The sequence below is a fragment of the Cryptomeria japonica genome, chromosome 1, assembly GCF_030272615.1.
Source record: "Cryptomeria japonica chromosome 1, Sugi_1.0, whole genome shotgun sequence".
NCBI classification, from domain to species: Eukaryota; Viridiplantae; Streptophyta; class Pinopsida; order Cupressales; family Cupressaceae; genus Cryptomeria; species Cryptomeria japonica.
The window spans coordinates 320,116,187-320,135,628 of NC_081405.1; the positions used below are offsets into that span (position 1 = coordinate 320,116,187).

General features: G+C 38.3%; 1 protein-coding gene and 1 pseudogene across 7 annotated transcripts in view; both read right to left on the reverse strand.

The window, feature by feature from the left end:
• Positions 1 to 18,497, reverse strand: part of LOC131070620 (uncharacterized) — a 77,926-nt gene extending 59,429 nt beyond the window's left edge. For 3 of the 7 annotated variants that reach the window (XM_058006197.2, XM_059217846.1, XM_059217849.1), the window contains exon 1: positions 18,163 to 18,496. The gene's annotated coding sequence lies outside the window, so the exon portion shown is untranslated. Of the gene's footprint in view, positions 1 to 18,088 lie in introns of all 7 variants that reach the window. The other 4 variants (XM_058006199.2, XM_058006198.2, XM_058006200.2 and 1 more) reach the window with 4 other exon arrangements.
• Positions 6 to 14,149, reverse strand: LOC131059389 (DNA-directed RNA polymerase subunit beta-like; annotated as a pseudogene).
• Positions 18,498 to 19,442: the final 945 nt, after the last annotated feature.

Consider the following 19,442-nt stretch of genomic DNA (forward strand, 5'->3'; position numbering starts at 1 on the left):
TTTGATCAAACTTCCTTCTTATCTATCTGAAAGTCTATCTCAGATAGAATAGTATGATTCAATTATAGAGCTAAAGATCGTAGTTCTCTACTAAGCAATCGGAAAGATTCTGTAGGAGTGCTAGGTTTAGGCATTGGTTCTCCGTTGAAAATGGCACCAAATATTTTTTCACGAGTATCCATATGGTCAGATTTTAAAGTAAGCATCTCGTGTAAGATATAAGCAACACCAAAACCTTGTAAAGCCCAAACTTCCATTTCTCCTACTCGTTGCCCTCCTCGGTGGGATTTTCCTTTGAGAGGTTGTTGTGTAACCAGTGTATAAGGTCCACTGGAACGTGCATGAATTTTGTCATCAACTTGATGGCACAATTTCGATATATAAGCTATTCCTATTGTAACAGGTTGTTCAAATACCTTTCCTGTTCTTCCATCAATTAATCTATGTTTTCCAGGATGATCAGGTTCAAATACCCATGGATTAGCTGTTTGCTCGCTAGCTTTATAAAGCTCAGAGAAGACTAGTTTTCTAGAAGCTTCTCGCTCGTACCTTTCGTCAAAAGGTGCTAGTCTGTAATGTTTGTTCATTAGTTTTCCTGCTAAACCAAGCAAACATTCAAAGATCTGTCCTACATTCATTCGTGAAGGTACCCCTAATGGATTTAATACCATGTCCACTGGTGTTCCATTCTGTAAATAAGGCATATCTTGCCTGGGCAAAATTTTTGAAATAATACCTTTATTACCATGCCTTCCAGCTACTTTATCGCCTACTTGTATTTTACGTTTTTGTAAAATATATACATGAACTTTTTCTACAATATCGCCGAGATAATCGTCTTCCTCGAACTCCTGAAAGCATCTCACATCGATAACTCGACCTTTTACACCTTTAGGGACTCTAAAACAATTTTCTTTTCCAGTAGGTGCCTTAATATCAAATAAAGCTTGAAATAATTTTCCTTCTGGAGTATTTAATAGTGAGTCTTCTTCTGCTTCCAATATCAATTTACCTACTAATACATCACCTGTTTCTATCCAAGATCCTATCATTACAAGTCCGTTTTCGTCCAGATGACGAAGTAAGTAAGCATCTAAATGAGGTATTTCTCTAGTTATTACTTCAGGACCCTGGTTCGTAAAATAAACCCCAATTTCGTATCTTACGATCTGGAAAGAAGTAAAAATGTCTTGATATACCAGACGTTCACTAATAAGTATTGCATCTTCAAAATTGTATCCTTCCCATGGCATATAGGCCACTAAGATGTTTTTTCCCAAAGAAAGTTCTCCCCCTGCTGTAGCTGCACTGTCTGCTATAATTTGTCCCCTCTTTACATACTCCCCTTGGCGAACTCGGGGTTTTTGATGCATACAAGTATAGCTATTAGAACGTTGATATAGAATCAATTCTGTTTCTATATTGTTTCGAGCAACAGATGAAGTTATGGTGATATTTTCACCATCAATATACTTTATTTTTCCCCCTTGCTTAGCTATAGCTACACTTCCTGAATCTAGAGCTACTTGACCCTCCAATCCAGTTCCGACAATACACTTCTCAGGTTGAACAAGTGGAAGTGCTTGACGCTGCATATTAGAACCCATTAAAGCACGATTCGCATCATTATGCTCGATAAAAGGAATAAGGCAAACTCCAACGGAAAAATATTGGGAAGGAAAAATACTTCTGAAATGAATTTGGTCCCATGCAAAAAATAAAAATTCTTGTTGAAATCGAGCTGGAGTAAATTGTTCCTCTGGAACCCCTTGATTTAATGCCAGAGAATTTCCTATAGCTATCCGGTAGTATTCATCTTCTCCCGGTAATAGATAAACCATTTGTTCTTCGTTCGATCTCTCAGATAGCCTATAGAATGGACTTTGTAAAGAGCCGTAATGACCAAGCGTTGCATAAATAGATAACGATCCAATAAGCCCAACATTTATTCCTTCGGATGTCGTAATCGGACAAATACGTCCATAATGACTAGGATGAATATCCCGTGTACAAAAAGTAGACGTTCGACTTGTCAATCCTCTAGGGCCCAAAGAGCTCACTTTTCGACTATGAACTATTTCTGCCAATGGATTAGTTTGATCCAAATATTGTGATAAAGGGTGTAAACCAAAAAAATCTTGAAAAGTTTCCGTTAATGGAATTAACGTTTCCAATTTATTAGTTATTCTCTTTTTAGGATTGGTTGATGCAAATAATATAGTTTTTTCAATTGCTTCTCTGAAATCAATTAGGGCGAATCGTAACTGCTCTTGTAATAAATCTGCTACAGAACGAATATATCGATTTTGTAGGTGATCTATATCATCGGGTGTACCCGTGGTCAACTGGAAACATTAAGATTGATTAAGAATTCAATCATTATTGGAAGTATTGATATGTATCTCTATGATAGTATCTATATCCTTGATGATTTGAAAGTTATTGAATCCCCTTAGAAGATCGCATCAATTCCAGTAGAGTTGTAATTTCTTGGCGATACTGAAATTGGTAGAATCTTATCAAGTCTAGCCTTCATTGAATCATTCTTAGGAATTGTTTAAGTATCTCTTCCTTGAAACCCTTACCTTTTGACATTTTTTTGAAAATCTGTTAGTGTTAGGAAAATCCTGCTCCCTCATTTGAAAGAAAGTAATACGGACAAGCTTTCTCTAAAAGTACGTAAGGCCCCTTGAAGAAACAGCATACACAACGACCACTGGTGCTTATCCACACGTAGAGATCCTACAAAAAAGAACCTTGAAGTCATCCCGATTGATCCTTTTTGCGACATCTTTAGCATTCGGAGACTTTAATCAAGAGAGGATAAGATACCTCTGGGTATTTTATTCTGTGTTTGGTCGTGTACAAAATACACATCAACAAGACCCTCCCTGTATCTGCAAAATGTTAATGACCAAGAGTACTAGAAGCCGTCCAACCTGATGTAACCCTCACACGTGAATTGCAGAACTGTCACACGTGAATTACTAAAACAAATGCAGAAGCATATGGATTTCAAAGAATTGATTCAATAACAGAATGAGCAAGATGCTCATAAATAGTACAGGAGTATTTACAAGAATAGCAAGTTTCTAATTAGAAACTGCTGATAAGATCGTAGAAGATCTTACTAAAAAAGAATATACACTATTGAGCATTAATACTAAAATTAACAATATTTTAATATTCTAATACCCTCCCTTAATGCTCAATCTATTAACTACACCTATAGACCCCCTAAATTTTACAAATTTATCAGGACCAAGGGGCTTGATGAAGATGTCTGCTGGCTGCTCCGAGGTAGGAACATACAGCAACTGGATGGATCCGTCTTCAACCAGCTATCGAATATAGTGACAATGAGTTTCCACATGCTTGGTTCTTTCATGGAAGACTGGATTCTTGGCAAGTTTGAGCACTCCCTGATTATCACAGAACAAGGGAGTAGGACCTGCCTGGGAGACATGCATATCCGCAAGCATTCGTCGAAGCCAAACCGCCTCACAAGATGCCTTAACTGCTCCCCGATACTCTGCTTCTGTCGAGGAGAGAGCCACTACCTGCTGCTTCTTACTAGTCCATGTGACAGCACCAGATCCCAAACTAAACACATACCCTGCTGTAGACTTACGGTCATCAACCGAACCTGCCCAGTCAAAATCAGTGTAGCCACTAAGTATAGGATCAGAACTCCGAGTGTACAGAAGTCCATAATCAGGAGTGTCACTCACATAACGCAGCACACGCTTCGCTGCTATCCAATGATCAGCCTTGGGAGCTGTCATGAAGCGTGAAATGTAGCTCACTGCAAAACTGATGTCAGGTCTAGTGGGTAGTAAGATAGATGAGACTACCCACTAGTTGCCTGAACAAAGATTCATCCACAACTGGTGAAGATGACTGAGCTGAAAGTTTTAGCCCGAGTTCCATAGGAGTAGAGGCAGGTTTGCAATCCTGCATTCTGAACCTGTCCACAAGACTTCTGGCATACTTAGACTGAGAGAAAAAGATACTGTTCTCAGTCTGCCAAACTTCAACTCCTAAGCAGTAATGTAGAAGTCCCAAATCTGTCATATCAAAGGTGCGGCACAAATCCTGTTTGATCCCAATGATCAAATGTGTTGAACTGCCAGTAATGATTAAGTCATCCACATAGACAACCACAAACAGAACATCATTACTAGTATGCTTGATATACAGGTTTGCATCAGATGGACTCCGTTGAAAACCATGATCTGTCAGGTACTTATCAATTTTCATGTACCAAGCCCGAGGAGCTTGTTTCAGACCATAGAGTGATTTGACTAGTCTACAGACCTTATGTTCTTGACCAGCAACCTTGAATCCTGGGGGTTGCGTCATGTAGACTTCTTCCTGTAAGTCACCATTCAAAAAAGCACTCTTGGCATCCATCTGATGGACTTTCCAACTGAACTGGGCTGCCAAGGCAAGAACGAGCCGTATGGTACTCATTTTCGCTGTAGGAGCAAAAGTCTCCTCGTAGTCAATGCCTTCTTTTTGTGAGAACCCACGAGCAACAAGACGAGCCTTATACTTGTCTAGGGTTCCATCAGCTTTGTATTTTACTTTGTACACCCATTTGCAACTAATGGGCTTCTTCCCTGAAGGAAGATCAGAAAGGGCCCAAGTGTGATTCTTCTGAAGACTCTGGAACTCAACTTTCATAGCCTATTCCCACTCAGGTATACTTTAGCCTCTAAATATGTCTGAGGCTCAAAAACACTGTGTATGTTAGCCATGAGAGCAAAATTGACTGTATGCTGCTGTTTGCTCTTATTACGGGAGGTTCTACCCTCAATGAGCTCAGTATCCCTGAGATCACCAATGGTCTTGGCCCACCATTTAGGCCGGAGAGTAGAAGTGCTAACATCTGAAGGAGCTGGAAGAGGCTCAAGATCAGGAACAGGAGCAGCAGCAGGAGGATTAATCTTCGGAGGGAATTCAGGTAGTGCATCATCGAAAATAGATTCTGCATCATCCCTCCCATCAGGCGAACCTAATGGAATAAGAACACTGTGAGGCTGATCCTCAGAACACGGCTCAGAAAAAGGGGACTGAAAAAATCCTTTCTCTTCATCAAATACAACATCACGACTGAAGATAAGACGTTCAATGTCTATATCAATCAGTCTGTAGGCCTTATGGTGATCACTGTATCCTGTCATCATGAGTTTCTGACCTTTGGAATCCAACTTGGAGCGGTTAGCATCTGGAATCCAAACATAGGCAACAGAGCCAAAAACCTTCAGGTGGCTGATCTTAGGCTTCCGACCAGACCAAACCTCTTCTGGAGTCTTCCCCTTAACAGCCTGAGTAGGGGAACGGTTAAGGAGGTAGACAGCAGTAAACACTGCTTCAGCCCAATACTTATTCGGAACACTCCTGTGTTGTAACATAGAGCAAGCCATCTCAATAACCGTACGATTGTGACGCTCGACAACACTATTTTGCTGAGGAGTGTAGGGTGTAATCAATTGGCGTTTGATGCCATGGGTATCACAGAAGTTGGAGAATGCAGAAGAACAAAATTCCCCCCCGTTATCTGTCCTAAGAGTAATGATGCTATATCCAGACTCTTTTTCAACAAAGGACTTAAACTTCTGAAAGATACTAAATACATCTGATTTGTGTTTAAGAAAGTACACCCACATCTTTCTACTAAAATCATCTACAATAAGCAAAAAGTATTTGCAACCAGTAACAGAAGATGTATTCATAGGACCACAAATATCAGCATGAAGTAATTGAAGTACCTTAGATGCGCGCCAAGACTTTCCATGTGTGAATGAAGTCCGATGCTGTTTGCCAGCTTGACAGGCGCCACATACTCCAAGATGCTGAGTCTAAATATCAGGTAACCCTGAAACAAGTCCCTCCCGAGATAGCTGAGAGAGATACTGAATGTTGAGATGTCCATATCTCTGATGCCACAAAGTGCTGAGAGGAGAAACACGAGCTGCCAGAGCCACTTCAGGAGAATCACCAGTGTCAAGAAGCCTATATAGGCCATGATCCTCTAGACCAACAGCAACAGTAAGACGAGTCTCCCGATCAATGATGGAACACTTGTGAGCACTGAACACCACATCTAGCTGAGGAGAAGTCCTCATAATCTGACTGACAGAGAGCAGATTAAGTTCCATACCAGGAACATAGTACACATTCAGGAAAATGAGAGTCCTGCCACCAGACTGTATCTGAACAGTGCCTCTGCCAACAACTGTATACTCCTCACCTCCGCCAAATACAACGGAATCACTGAAAGATGAGAAGTTTGTAAACCAGTCACGCCGATGAGAAAAGTGACGTGATGCACCAGAGTCGATGTACCAAGCAGAAGACCTGGCATGATCTGAAGACCGCTTAGCCATAAAGGCATAAAAGGCAGACTCCTTCTGCTCGGAATGTTCAGCAACATGCGCCTTCTAGTGTGACCCTCCCTGCTTCTTTTGTTCAGAAGCGAGCCTCTGACGGCAATCTTTCTTCATATGGCCGTACTTGTGACAGTAATTGCACTGCACATTCTTCTTCTTAGCACCATCCTGTGTCTGAGAAGAGCCTTTCTGCTAAGAAGACTGAGAGGACTGAAATTTGCCTTTATCCTTGTGAAAGGATTGGGCCGTGAAGGCATTTTCCAAGGAGGCTGACGTAGTACCACTACCAAACTGTTGTTTCCAGCGATCCTGCTGTAGAAGTTTGGTGCACAATTCTGAAAACTTCAAATCAACATTAGTGGAAGTAATATTGAGGGTCTCAATGAAGTGTTCATACGATTTCGGAAGACTTTTCAAAGTGATTACTACCATGTCTTCTTCCTCCATAGTCCGACCAATAGCTTCGAGCTGATCTCGAATGTCCTTAATCCTCGTGAGGTGTTCCTGTAAGGACATACGTTCGTCCATCATAATGGAGAATAGTTGATTCTTTAGAAAGAATGCTCGGCTCTTGTCGAATGTCTCATGCAATTCCTTCAGATGCTTCCAGATGTCGGAAGCTGTCTTGCCGGAAGGAATCTGCGGTAACTAATCATCAGTCACTGAGAGTTTGAGAAGCATAATTGCCTCCCGATTGCGTTCATCAAACTTATCTTGATCTACACCAGGTGTACCAGGACTGAGCTCTTTTCCCAAAACAAGCTGGTCAAGACGCCTATATTCAAAAATGGTCAACATACGCTGTTTCCAGATGTTGTAATTGTGGCCATTAAAGCGTTGACTACCTTCTAACATCAGATTGGTGAGAGAAGCCATTTGCACGTTTCCCAATGTACTGAAAGATGAGAGAAAACCCAGAAGGAATCTGAAAACCAAATTCAAATCCGTTGGCTCGAAAATCAAGGCACAGAAAACAATGTACCCAGATTAGGTTTCGAAAAACCCACCAAGAATCTGCAAGAAAAACTTATTTTCGACAAAAACTTGAAGGTAAACACCTTAATCGAAAAAACAGAGGGTCGTGGAAGCCATGATATGCTCAGAAAATTTGATGCGCAGAAAAAAAAAGGCTGCAGATCGCGACGAGATTGCAGGAAGCGTCGTCGAGAGTGCAGGTCGCGTCGCCAAGGGTGCAGGTCGCATCGCGGTTGCAGGTCGCGTCGCGTCGCCAAGGGTACAGGTCGCGTCGCCGAGGATTGCAGGTCGCGACGCGTCTGTAGGTTGCGTCACGCCGAGGTTGCAAGTCACGCAGGTGGCGCGACTAGTCTTGCAGGTCGCGCACAGAGCCACGATCGCCGCCGAACAAAAGACAGGCGCGGAAACTCACGTGACACACACAGACAACACGCGAACTTGCAAAGAGGAAGTCGCGCGAAGCAAATACAACCAAACAACCGCAGGTAGAGGAAAAAAAAAAAATCCTCAAAACAACCCACGAAGACAAATCCCACCGAACGCCAAAACCCTGAAGCTCTGATACCATAAAACAAATGCAGAAGCATATGGATTTCAAAGAATTGATTCAATAACAGAATGAGCAAGATGCTCATAAATAGTACAGGAGTATTTACAAGAATAGCAAGTTTCTAATAAGAAACTGCTGATAAGATCGTAGAAGATCTTACTAAAAAAGAATATACACTATTGAGCATTAATACTAAAATTAACAATATTTTAATATTCTAATAATTACTAAGTCAGAAAAAACCCTAAAACCACGATTTTGAGGAAAAATTGGCAAACCCTCCAAAGAGCAACAAACACGATTTTGTCAAAAATCGCGAAAACTTTTGTAGATGAGCATTGAGCACTATTCGCTCCACCAACTCCAAAAAAGACTGCAAGATACCATGATTTTTGTAGAAAAACCCATCAAACCCTAAAAACTGAAGTTACAAATCATCATTTTTGTGGAAAAAACGGTAAATCCCTAAAACATGAACACCCATCATAATTTTTTTGAGGGAAAAAATTATAAAAGCAGAATAACAAAATCCCACGCGAACAAGCAACTTCGTGAATTACAAATGAAACAATTTTTGAGGAGAAAAACCAATCAGACCCTTGAAACGAATTTTTAAAGGAAAATTTATAAAACCCGAAATAATTTTAGGAGAAAAATTATAAAACCTGCCCATGATTTTTTAGGAAAAAATCGTGAAAACCTAGAATAATATTTTTAAAGACAAAAAAATTATAAAAACACAAAAAACACCACAAAGGTCATTGTGCTAGAAAAGACACGACATCATGCAACCAAAAAAGCACGTGTGAAGCGATGGAACAAAAAGAATAGTGCAAAAGTTGATTTGCATGACCATGAATCATCAAATGATGAGGCTTGTGACGCATAAATCATGATGTGGCAGAGTTAAAGTCCCCTGTAAGTGCCCATATGTTGCTTCAATAAACACGCTACCTTGAAAAAGAAGATTGCACCACCAAGAAAATCACAATCACTAATAAATTGAACACGCTTTGTCCAAACGTGCAGGCTGCAAAGAAGAAAAGATCTCGTCGCGTGCAGAATAAAAATTGTCAAGAAAAAACATCAAAAATCATGCCCGCAACAAAATGAAGCAGGCCCGACACGGAAAAAAACTTTCATGCTCAATCCTTCGCGCGATTTTCAAACCAGAAGGTGCGATTAAAAAAACCCCTTATTGCGTCAAAACCAAAAGAGGTGTGCAAGAGACACTGCAACTAGTCGCAAGCAGAAATGAAATAGACACGACGAACGGAAAAAACCCTGGCGCCCAAAAAAATACACGATTTGTGCTTTTATTTTGTGGCTCTGTATTTTTCAAAAAGAAGGGTTTCGAAAATCAAAAGGCATAGATAATGCACCATGTGAAAAAATCGCACCGACTATTAACCTGCTCCAAACAAAAAAATGACCAAACAACTCAAAGGTCGCATGGGCAAAAAGCAACAGAAACCCAAGTCGCGATTGCAAACATAAATCTACCAATCCAAACGCAAACCAACAAGATGCAGTTCTGAAAAAAGAAGCAAACCACGAACACACGATTTTCAGAAACCCTTGAATCTGAAAAAAAACTCCCGAAATCCTAAGCCCTCCTATGAAGGAGTCGGACCCAAACGACCAGCTCCCACTCTGATACCATGTTCAGATAATTCAATATTCAATATTAAATAGAAGAGACAAAGGCTCCTTAAAAAGCAACATTTGGTTAACTGAAGCTAAAACAGAGGCTAAAAATAGTGACAAGCTATTCTACTCTAAGACTCTAAAAATAATGTTGTGCATTTTGCACCCCATCCCTGTCTTTGACAGGGGACCCCCATTGCCTTGGTGAAATAGAGAGGAAAATACCGTAATGGTTGAGCATGTCAAAGCCTTTCATGACCAGTAATGCGTTGAGTATGGGTCGTGTGCACCTTAAAGTTTGAACGTTTTCCTTTAGAGCATCTGCAAGCACCAAGATCCTCATTTTGGAGGGAGTAATCCCGAAATTGAAGTAAGCTCGCCTTATGACCTCGTGCATTCCAATAAAAATGTCCGAAGTTCGCTTAAAGCTAGGAGTTTGGAAATAAACCCTAAGTCGCAAATCCTCCCAAATGGCCGATTTCGGTGTAATCTCGTATTTCACACAGATTGCCTGATTTTTTTGACATTTAGGAGAAAAAGGAATGAATCGCTCAAATTGGCTTGATAGCCCGAAATTGCCAAGAAAGGGGCATTTGAACTAACTCCAAAATTACGCCATCTTAACCCTCTAGAGCCGAAAATAGGAAGGAAGGACAAAATCGTGAATTCCCTTTCACAAGCCCGAAAATCATAAAGTGAAAGACGAGATGAAGAACAAAGTCGTGCATTTTAGGTCAGATGGTTGAATTTCATCATGAAACAAAAGTTGAGATCCAAGGTAAAGCAAAGTCTGGTCATTCTCCTTGAAAATCAAGAATTTCGTCATAAGGAGGTGGGGTCAAAACCAAAACTCAATCCTTTATTGGATTTTGCAAGATATGAAAGAAAGGTTCAAATCGCACAAAATAGTTCATTAATCCGAAAATGTCCAAGTTCACAAAATCTCCTTCAAGCCTGAAAATGAACAAAGGCTTAAAGTTTGCCAAATCGGCCCTTTAAGTTGAAAAGATAGAAAATGAATCTCCTTCAAGCCTGAAAATGAACAAAGGCTTCAAGTTTGCCAAATCGGCCCTTTAAGTCGAAAAGATAGAAAATAGACTCTAATTCTCGCAAAAAAGCCCATTTGGCCAAAAATCACTAAATTGCACATTTAGGCTTGATAACCCGAAATTGCCATGAGGGGCATTTGAACTTAAACTTAAAATCGTGCAAAATGACTCCTTAGGCCGAAAACAAGTCCAAATCACTAAAGTGAAATCTCAAGTCGCGCGAAGGGAGCCATTTGGTCAAAAAGTTCAAATTGCTTCATTGAGTCGAATAACAAAAGGTCTAAATCGGCTTCATTAAGCCAAAAATCATAAAGTTTAAATCGCGCGATTAAACTTAAAATGGTTGAAAGGGAAAGATTCAACCAGAACCTAAGTTCGCACAAAAGGGTCTTCCAAGCCCAAATTAATGAAAGCAAACAAAAAGTCGCATAAAACCTTATAAAGCCGAGAGCTTCTAAATTCAAATCATCCATACCCAATGGGCCCGAAAATCACCAGAATGGAGGAGGAAAAGGGTCGTGCATTTTGGCTTAAGAGCCCGAGTTTCATCTAAGTCAAGAAGGATGTGAACCCGAATTTCACTTAAAATTTAGAGTGTGCTAGGTGGATCCAAAATCTCTCATTTCGCTTAAAATGTCCGAAATTCAAAAAGGGAGGTGTTTTAAATTAAAATCTCTCAAAACATGAAAAGAACCCGAATTTCGAAGTGATACAATGTTCAACCTAAAATCGCCCGAGGGAGATGCTTATGATCGAATGAAAATCGCATCCTGCCAAAGGAAAATTAAAATTGCCATTCAAAGCTTAAAACCCTAATTTCACAAGGGACACTTAAATATAAAATTTAATATGATTGTTAAATACATTTATTTAATTTTCAAAATGATTATTAAAAATGGAATTCATTGTTTGCAGGATGACATCAAGAGAAGCTAAGGCGTCAACCTAAAACGCAAATTGGAGACGCGAGCGACGCCAGGAAGCAAGAATGAGGAACGCTCTGCAGAGCGCAGGATCAAAAAACCAAGCATGAGGGAGCACGCCACCGAACCACAAAGTTGAAGTCCACCAGCCAGACTGAGGACAAAGAACACAGAGAGTGCTACCACAACTGGATTTAATTCCAGAAATTCAATTTTTTGAAAACTGAAATTGTTTAATATAAAAAAATTGCCTGTGGGTCCCGTTCAAGATATTTTAAAACAAAGGGACACAAGTCAGTTGTGTTCAACTACCGGATTGACCAAATTAAAGCCAAGTAGTGGTAGGTAGTTGAGATAGTAGTTGGGGGCAAAACTGAGAATTGAGTGGGCATGGGTTAAAGACGCCATGCTTCTGGAAGGCAGATCAGGGCCCTTGGATGCAGTTAATCTTGGTCTCTGGTTCAAAATTGTGAAATCTATAAAAGGCAGAGGCCTTTCTTTTGTAAAGGGTTAGATTTTTTTAGGATTAGATTATGGTTAGATTTTTTGTAGACAGTTAGAATAGGTTGGATTGTTAGAAGGTTAGAATTTAGTAGTTAGGAATAGAATAGAAATGCTGCAGAAATTGTTGTAATAGCAACTGAAATCAATATATGGACATTGATTTGGTGTTTATCATCTTGGTTTTAGTCTGTTTGCATGGTTTCCTTCAGCAGTTTAGATCTTTCTTTTTTGGTTGTGCAGGTATTTGATGGATTCGGGCTCATACCATTGAGGATATGTTGATTGTGTATCCTTGTGTATGGTTAGTCTGAGCCTTTAAATTTGTGTTTAGTTCAATTGCAGGTGTCCATCTGAGCTGCGCCAAAATTGGGTGCTTAGTCATGCACCTGCAGTTTGAAAATCTCTAAGTCCCCTTGAAGATTGCACCGTTCCTGCGAGGTTGTGAGTTATTTTGGCCAAGCACGGATTGGTTATGTTGAATCTGTCTACCCGCATACTAGTCTTGTTAATTTTAGGTCTCCTATCCCTTCTCCTTTGCTTTTAATTCCCAGTTCGAGAATCTCAACAAGCCAACTTGTTGTAAACGTAAGGCCCCTTGTGCTCCCAACAAAACACATCAACCACTGAGTTATCCCGCAGTCAAGAACTGACATTTGGAACCTTGAAGTTGTCCCCTTTGATCAACTAAAACAGCATTAGGGCTTCCTTATACAAGAGAGGATAGGATACTCGGCGAGTAAATTCTATCTGCGTTGGCCGGATAGAGTTGTAGTGATGCGACTTTAGACACGTCAACAAATAACTTAAGATGACAACTAAGATGACAATTAAGATGACCATTATACAATAAATATAATATTATTTTAATACATTCAACACTCACTATCATGATAGTGACATAAAGCCATAATGTTAGCCCTACCTTTCTTGGCCAGCCTTTCTAGCATATATTTCATCTTTACTCATTTGTCCTTAAATATGTCCTCTTCCTAATCATCTTTAATGTTGTCAATGAATGTTCATTGGTGTCTACTCTGTGTTCGATTTAAGGTGGTGGCCATGAGTGTAATATCACCTTCTCACACTAGTCAGCTTTGCTTTCCATTAGCCTGTTCCCAGGTTCCCATAGGCTATGCGGAGTTAGTTAGGGGACTCATTGTTTTCTAGAGAGCTTGGGCTTTCAGTTTCAGTGGTTTTCAATAGTAGTGCTATTTTCAATATATGCCATTTTTTAGTAAGTGCAATTTTGGGCACTTGGCATATGCTTCAGTGCAAATTGGTTTCTTTTTTGATGCCTTGGCAAATTTTGTGTAAGGTGATGGAAATTATTTTAATATTTGGTGTTTTAAAAGTCACTTTTTAATATTTAAGTGTTAAATATTCCATAAATTTATGTCCCCAAGTTGGATGCCCAGGCTGCAGGGGACAAAAGTTGTTTCTAAAAGGTTTTATGAGGGCCCTTTCGAAGGAATTCAATATTCAAATATTTGAAATGCCCTAAATTTTCCCTCCAAGCTCTATGTATTGGAGTTTGGGCCCCTGAGTTTGCACACATAGAGAGATGTTGTCAAAATGAGCTTTGGAGTTCTTCCTAGAGTTGTTGAGGACAAACGTTGAAAACCCTCTGCAATATTTCTAGTTTTGGTGGTGAAAGATCCACCCTATCTGGTTCAATATTTTCATTCAAAAAATACACTCGGTTTGCACAAGTTTTAACGATTTTGGGTTTCATATTTATATGGTGTTTTGATCTGGTGTGTTATGTGGATTTATTGTGTTTCTTAGTGAGTTTGCAAAATTTTTGGGAGGTTTGGTAGAGTTTCCAGGTCTGGCCATACACTTTTGGCTAGTAGGTTAAACCATACAATGATTGATAGATGCCAAGGTACTTAATATCTGCTTCTGGGTATTTAATAAACCTTCTTGTCCTAGCTAGGCAACCATTTCCAGGTATTTTTATTGAGATTGGAATTAAATATGATTTTACCAATAGGAATCACCCTCCTACCAGGCTGTACAAGTGTGGAGTGCATTGGATACCGTGCCAAGGTGTTTTACAAGTGTGGGGTGAGCTTTAAGGGCTGCAAATCTCTCTGTCTGAGGCATCTGGATGTAATAAAGTGATAGCTAGTGTTTCTAAGGCATTTTGGAGATGGAAAAAAGTGTTTGGAATGCATATTTGCCACCTCTGTGCATAAAAATTCATGCAGCTAGCTACTGTAGTCATGTTTGAAGGTTATCCGAGTATGTTTCAGGTCATTGAAGGTGACATTCTAATGTCTACAGTGCTTTCAAACAATTCCGAGCAGTTTGGAGGGTCTATTCACCTGTTTGGGGGTGTCTTTGGTGCCATTGCAGCCTCCTTGAGGTCTGATTTCAATCACAAAAAGCCATGTCGCAATGCTGATAATGACTCTTATAAATCTGCATTTTGCAACAGACTTGTAATGACTTCATTGGCTGCCTATTTGAGGTATTTTATTGATTTAATGACTTAAATTAATTTAATTAATGTTTGTTGCTGCTATTTCAATTTGAGTTTATGATAATGTTGTTTCAAAGGCTATGTATTGTGCTTGAATGAATAAAGAAATCAGGTGAGACTTAATTTTGCAAGTATTTTCAGCTTGTGTTGGCATGTTATTTGTGTGGCAAAACTACACTCAAAAACAAAACAAAAAATCAGGGGTAACCATTACAATGAGCTTAATGTAGTTGCTAACACGAGCATGCTCTTTTCCTTTGGATATATTGTTTGGTTTGTGATAAAGTAAGAGCTCAAAGTTTGACCCCTACAATTTTCCTGTTTGAATCCTCAGTTCTTTCTGCCATGTGAAACATTTGATTTGTGATAAAGTAAGAGCTCAACATTTGCCCTCTGTGATTTTCCTGCTTGAATACTCAGTTTTTGCTGTCAGATTTTGTTAGAAAATATATTTTGTCCCTACAAAACACTCCCAATCATCTAGCTAAAATTTTAAAACCAAACAAACAAGTGCCTGTCAGGCCAAAGGGAAAGATTAAGGAAGAATGCAGTAGGTTGGATAGAAGAGCAAACACTTGATGCTAGACTGTGGGACCACAGGCCAGAATTAAACTCCACATAAAAGAAAAACTAGGTATTGAAGTTTGCTAATAGGGAATCAAAGAAAGCAGTGACCTATATGCACAAGAAAATGTAGGAGCGGCAGATCATCCCTGGAAATGACTGTAGTGCTTTAGAGAAGGAACTGTGAATAAATACAAGCTTGCTCCAGGTTGATGGCAGGGCAGGACCTTCCAAGAGGAGCAGAAAACCAAAATTGGCGGATAGAGGACTGGATGTGGCAACTCTGAAAGAATTAAAAACTTTCCAAAAAAGACAATTTTCTGTGATTCAAAATTATCATTGAAATTTGCTACAACCCACAGTAACAGTAATTCAAGATACGCTGCCATGTCTCTCTAATGATGGGCTGGATACATCAACTGCACTGCATTTACTACCTTTGTGTCAACAAAGGTTGAGCAGCTGTAAATTTAATCACCATCTATGAATAGGCATTTAAATTTCCATCAGAAGATCCCAACTCCAAGTGTATTTAGAATACATTTAACTTTCTTTAAGAGTGTCCCAAGGAGCAGGAAAAGTGTTTATTTCCTCGAAGTAAATTCCCCTCGCCCATCCATACAATTACCAAAACTTGTTATTATTTTAGAAATATTCCCCAGGTCTTCTGTATCCCATTCATCCAACCCATGCCAAGATGACTGATCAACAATTCTATGGCAGGAATGTGAAGTCAATTTGGTGCAGTTATTTACTGTTTTATTATACTCTCTGGGCTTAAAAACAATCCTTGCAATTTGAAAAGGAGCCATAACGTCTAAATATAACTTAATAAGAATCCCAAGATGTCAATTATCCAGGGAAGTAAGAGGTTCCCATACTAAAAATGAGGCCAGCATTTGCATATCAGTCTCAATTATAAGTCTATCAAGCTTTCGGGTCTTAGCCAGAACCAAACTGTGCCAAATTGTTGAAGTCAAAGGATTCAGATAAATTGTTAGAAAGAATGCTCGGGCCTCAGTACAACAAAGAGTCTCCTTGATTATTCCTAATTTCCTACAAATACCCCATTTAATATTTTAATTAAGCATATAAAGTAGCAGCAAAATTAATTTAAGATTGCATTTATCCTCCTTAACATCCCGCTTGAGTGGGGATGATGACCTCAAAAAATGGGAAGCTACCAAAATCACAAATTATCGGAAAATCATGATTAATTGAAGAGTACAATAATGTAAGAAATTGTATGTAAAAATGGATTTTTAAATAATATTTGAAACTTCACTAGCACTTTATTATAACTTCACTAGCACTTTATTATAAATTGAACCCAATTTATGTAGGTTGATAAATGGCACTCCTATACCTTAATTTGCACTAACAATAAATCAAGCAGCTGCAAACTTTGAAAATGTAGATATCAATGTCGGGGTGGCTAGGTCAAGGAAAAAAAAGATACTTAAGGAAATCACAAAAAACAGAAAATTGTCAGGAAAAGGTATTGGAAATGGAAGAAATTTTGGAAAAAGGGTATCAGAAGCTTTTATAAACTTAATTTCCGCAAACCTGAGTTCCAGCACAAAAAACTTCTCGAATCTCTTAAAAAGCAATTAGAAACTGCAGAAGAGCTTCCAATTTTGCTGGAAACATTTCTGGTGGTTCCTGACCCCTTCTTAGTAGTTTCTAAAAGTTTTCAGGATGCCAAAATATTTTGAAAAACAGGAAATTGCTCCTGAGATCCCAAATTATTTAGCTAACATTGTTGGTTATACTTGTTATGTACAAAGGATCTGACTTGGCCGTTCATGAGCATCAATATAAATTCATTACCTTTCTGAAAATATTGTTTTTATTTGTCAGAAATATAATCAATATTGGATCATAAAATCTGTAGAAAAACTATAACACAGACGAACAAAAAAAACACAATTCTTGTGATTTCATATATTGTCTGATGTACCCTTGCACTCAGTAATTTTGACAGAAATCTGTTCCAAATTAAATTCTAGACCAAGATTAATACAGATTCCAAAACAAACAAAAAATAACTTTGCAGAGAAAACATGCCATCAAAGACTCACCTGTTGTTTGGAGTCACACAGGCAACACACATACCCAGAGTTTGATACTGAGAAATTGAAGTGCATTATACTCCAACTCAGGAACTGGTTGTAATCATTTTGACAAAAGCACCATCTAAGGAGAAATCTCTGTCTCGGTGAGGAAATTTGGACTAAATATATTTTATCTGTGAGGGAATGATGGAGCGAGTCCTCTAACTGCACATAAATGTCCTGTCCCTTGGGTTTCTTGAGCCTGATAGAATGGCTGGGCACTCCCACAATCCATGAGAGATGCAATGGTATTTAATGTGTAAAATTTTCAAAAGAAAGTGTGACAAGAAAACGGAGTTTCATCCCTCTGTATTCATAAATTGCATACTTCTTTGTTTATCCATTCCCCGTTCTCTAAATATTTCCTGGTCTAAATTTTTTCATTCTATCCTTGGTTTAGTTTCTTTCTTCAACATCAGAACTCCTAAAAGAGCATTGCCATGTTTCGGCACCCAATAAACATATACCAAGCATCTAGGATAATAAAAAGCTTAAATCCAAATTGAGACTCCCTAAACTTTATAGTTCACCTGATGAACATACTTCTTCAGAATAGGGCTCAAACTGTTAACTTTATGCAGCTAACTTCAACAGCTCTCAGAGTACTACCCACAAAATAACATATATGTCCTCCTCATATTATGCGCTATATTATCATATGAAAAAGCATAGGGTAGAATTCCAAGCATGTTATCTTTTGCTAGCTAACAGCAATGCTCTAATAAATAACAAGTCTTGTATAATCATACAAAAAGTTCAGTTCAAGATTACTACATTTAGAAAGCCCCACACACTGGTAACACCATGCAGAAGCAAATGTACTTTTAACAGGAAACAAGAAAAATGGGTACCAACAATTTATATGTTCATCCACTTACGCACTTATATAATTAAGTTGAGCTTTGAGCAACGTACACTTATTCCAAAACGTATGGATGATAAGAAAAATTGAGTACCAGAAGTGTGTGCAGGAGCTTTCAGCTGAACGAATAAGAAGAATCACCCAGAGGGATAATGTGAGTTGCGACAATAGACTAAAACCCTGAACATCAGATAAGGTTTTCAAAAGCATGGCAGTATAGTAGCATGTTTTAAGACCCCGCTTTAAACTTCTAAATTAATTTTTGTGTGTCTTTGTGAATTATTATCTCTTTTAATAACCTTACATTCCTTTCTGGATTTTTATATGGGCAATAAGGAGAGAATATAAATTCAGAGGAATGTTGATAAAATAAATTTAGGTTTCTTCGAAGAAGAGAGATTATTCTGAAACAATGATGAGATGAATTCGTGTCTCTTTTGGGGGGCGGGGGGTAGATACATTAACTTGGACTATAGAGGAATATGTCGCACTACATAAGTTGTCTACCTCAAATAAAGGAATAGATATTAATTACTTTAGATAAATGATTAGGGATTTGAAGATAATAAATTTAAAATATAGATTTGAATTAGTATATCTATATTTAAACAAGAGACCTCAAGTTTTTTTACCAATAGTAAAAAGAGAGATGAAAATAGAAAATGAGAAAATGAAGGAGGAAAATAGATAGAGAGATAGAGAGAGGTAGAAGGAGAGATAAAAATGGAGAGATATAGATAATGGGGCATTATGATAGAGGGATATAGAGATCAATATATAAATAAATATTTAATTTTTGAAAATGAATGCTACTAGATTATAAATAAATAATATTGTTAATTAACAAAGAATTTAGTCAATTATTTGTTCTATTGTTTAGCAAACTTGAAATTATTAAGGCATAAAATATAAAGTTGTACATATAAAAGCAAATGTGGAAAAAATAACTGTATACACTTAAAAATGGTCTGAAGATAATTAATTAAATATGCAGTTGTTTAATTAATCCCCCTTCTCAATTAATTGAATTCACAAGCAATTTGATTAATTTTCCTATTCGTCTACTAGTAAATAAGTCTAACTGATTTATTTATATAGTTCATTCAATAATCCCCCTTTGTTTAATTAATTTTAAATTAATTAATTCTCATCATTTTAATCAATTCTTCTAATTCCTAATTAAGATTAACAAACTCAAATTTGTTCAGATTAATTACCATTTTTCCAATTATTTGAATTTCTAAATGCAAATTGAGCACATGGCTCCTAACTTCTAACCACCTAACCTAACCCATTCTATCTAATCCTGGGTTTAACTAACCCTATCCTATCTTGCACATCCTAATCTCTTTTATCCTAACCTCTTATGGGTTG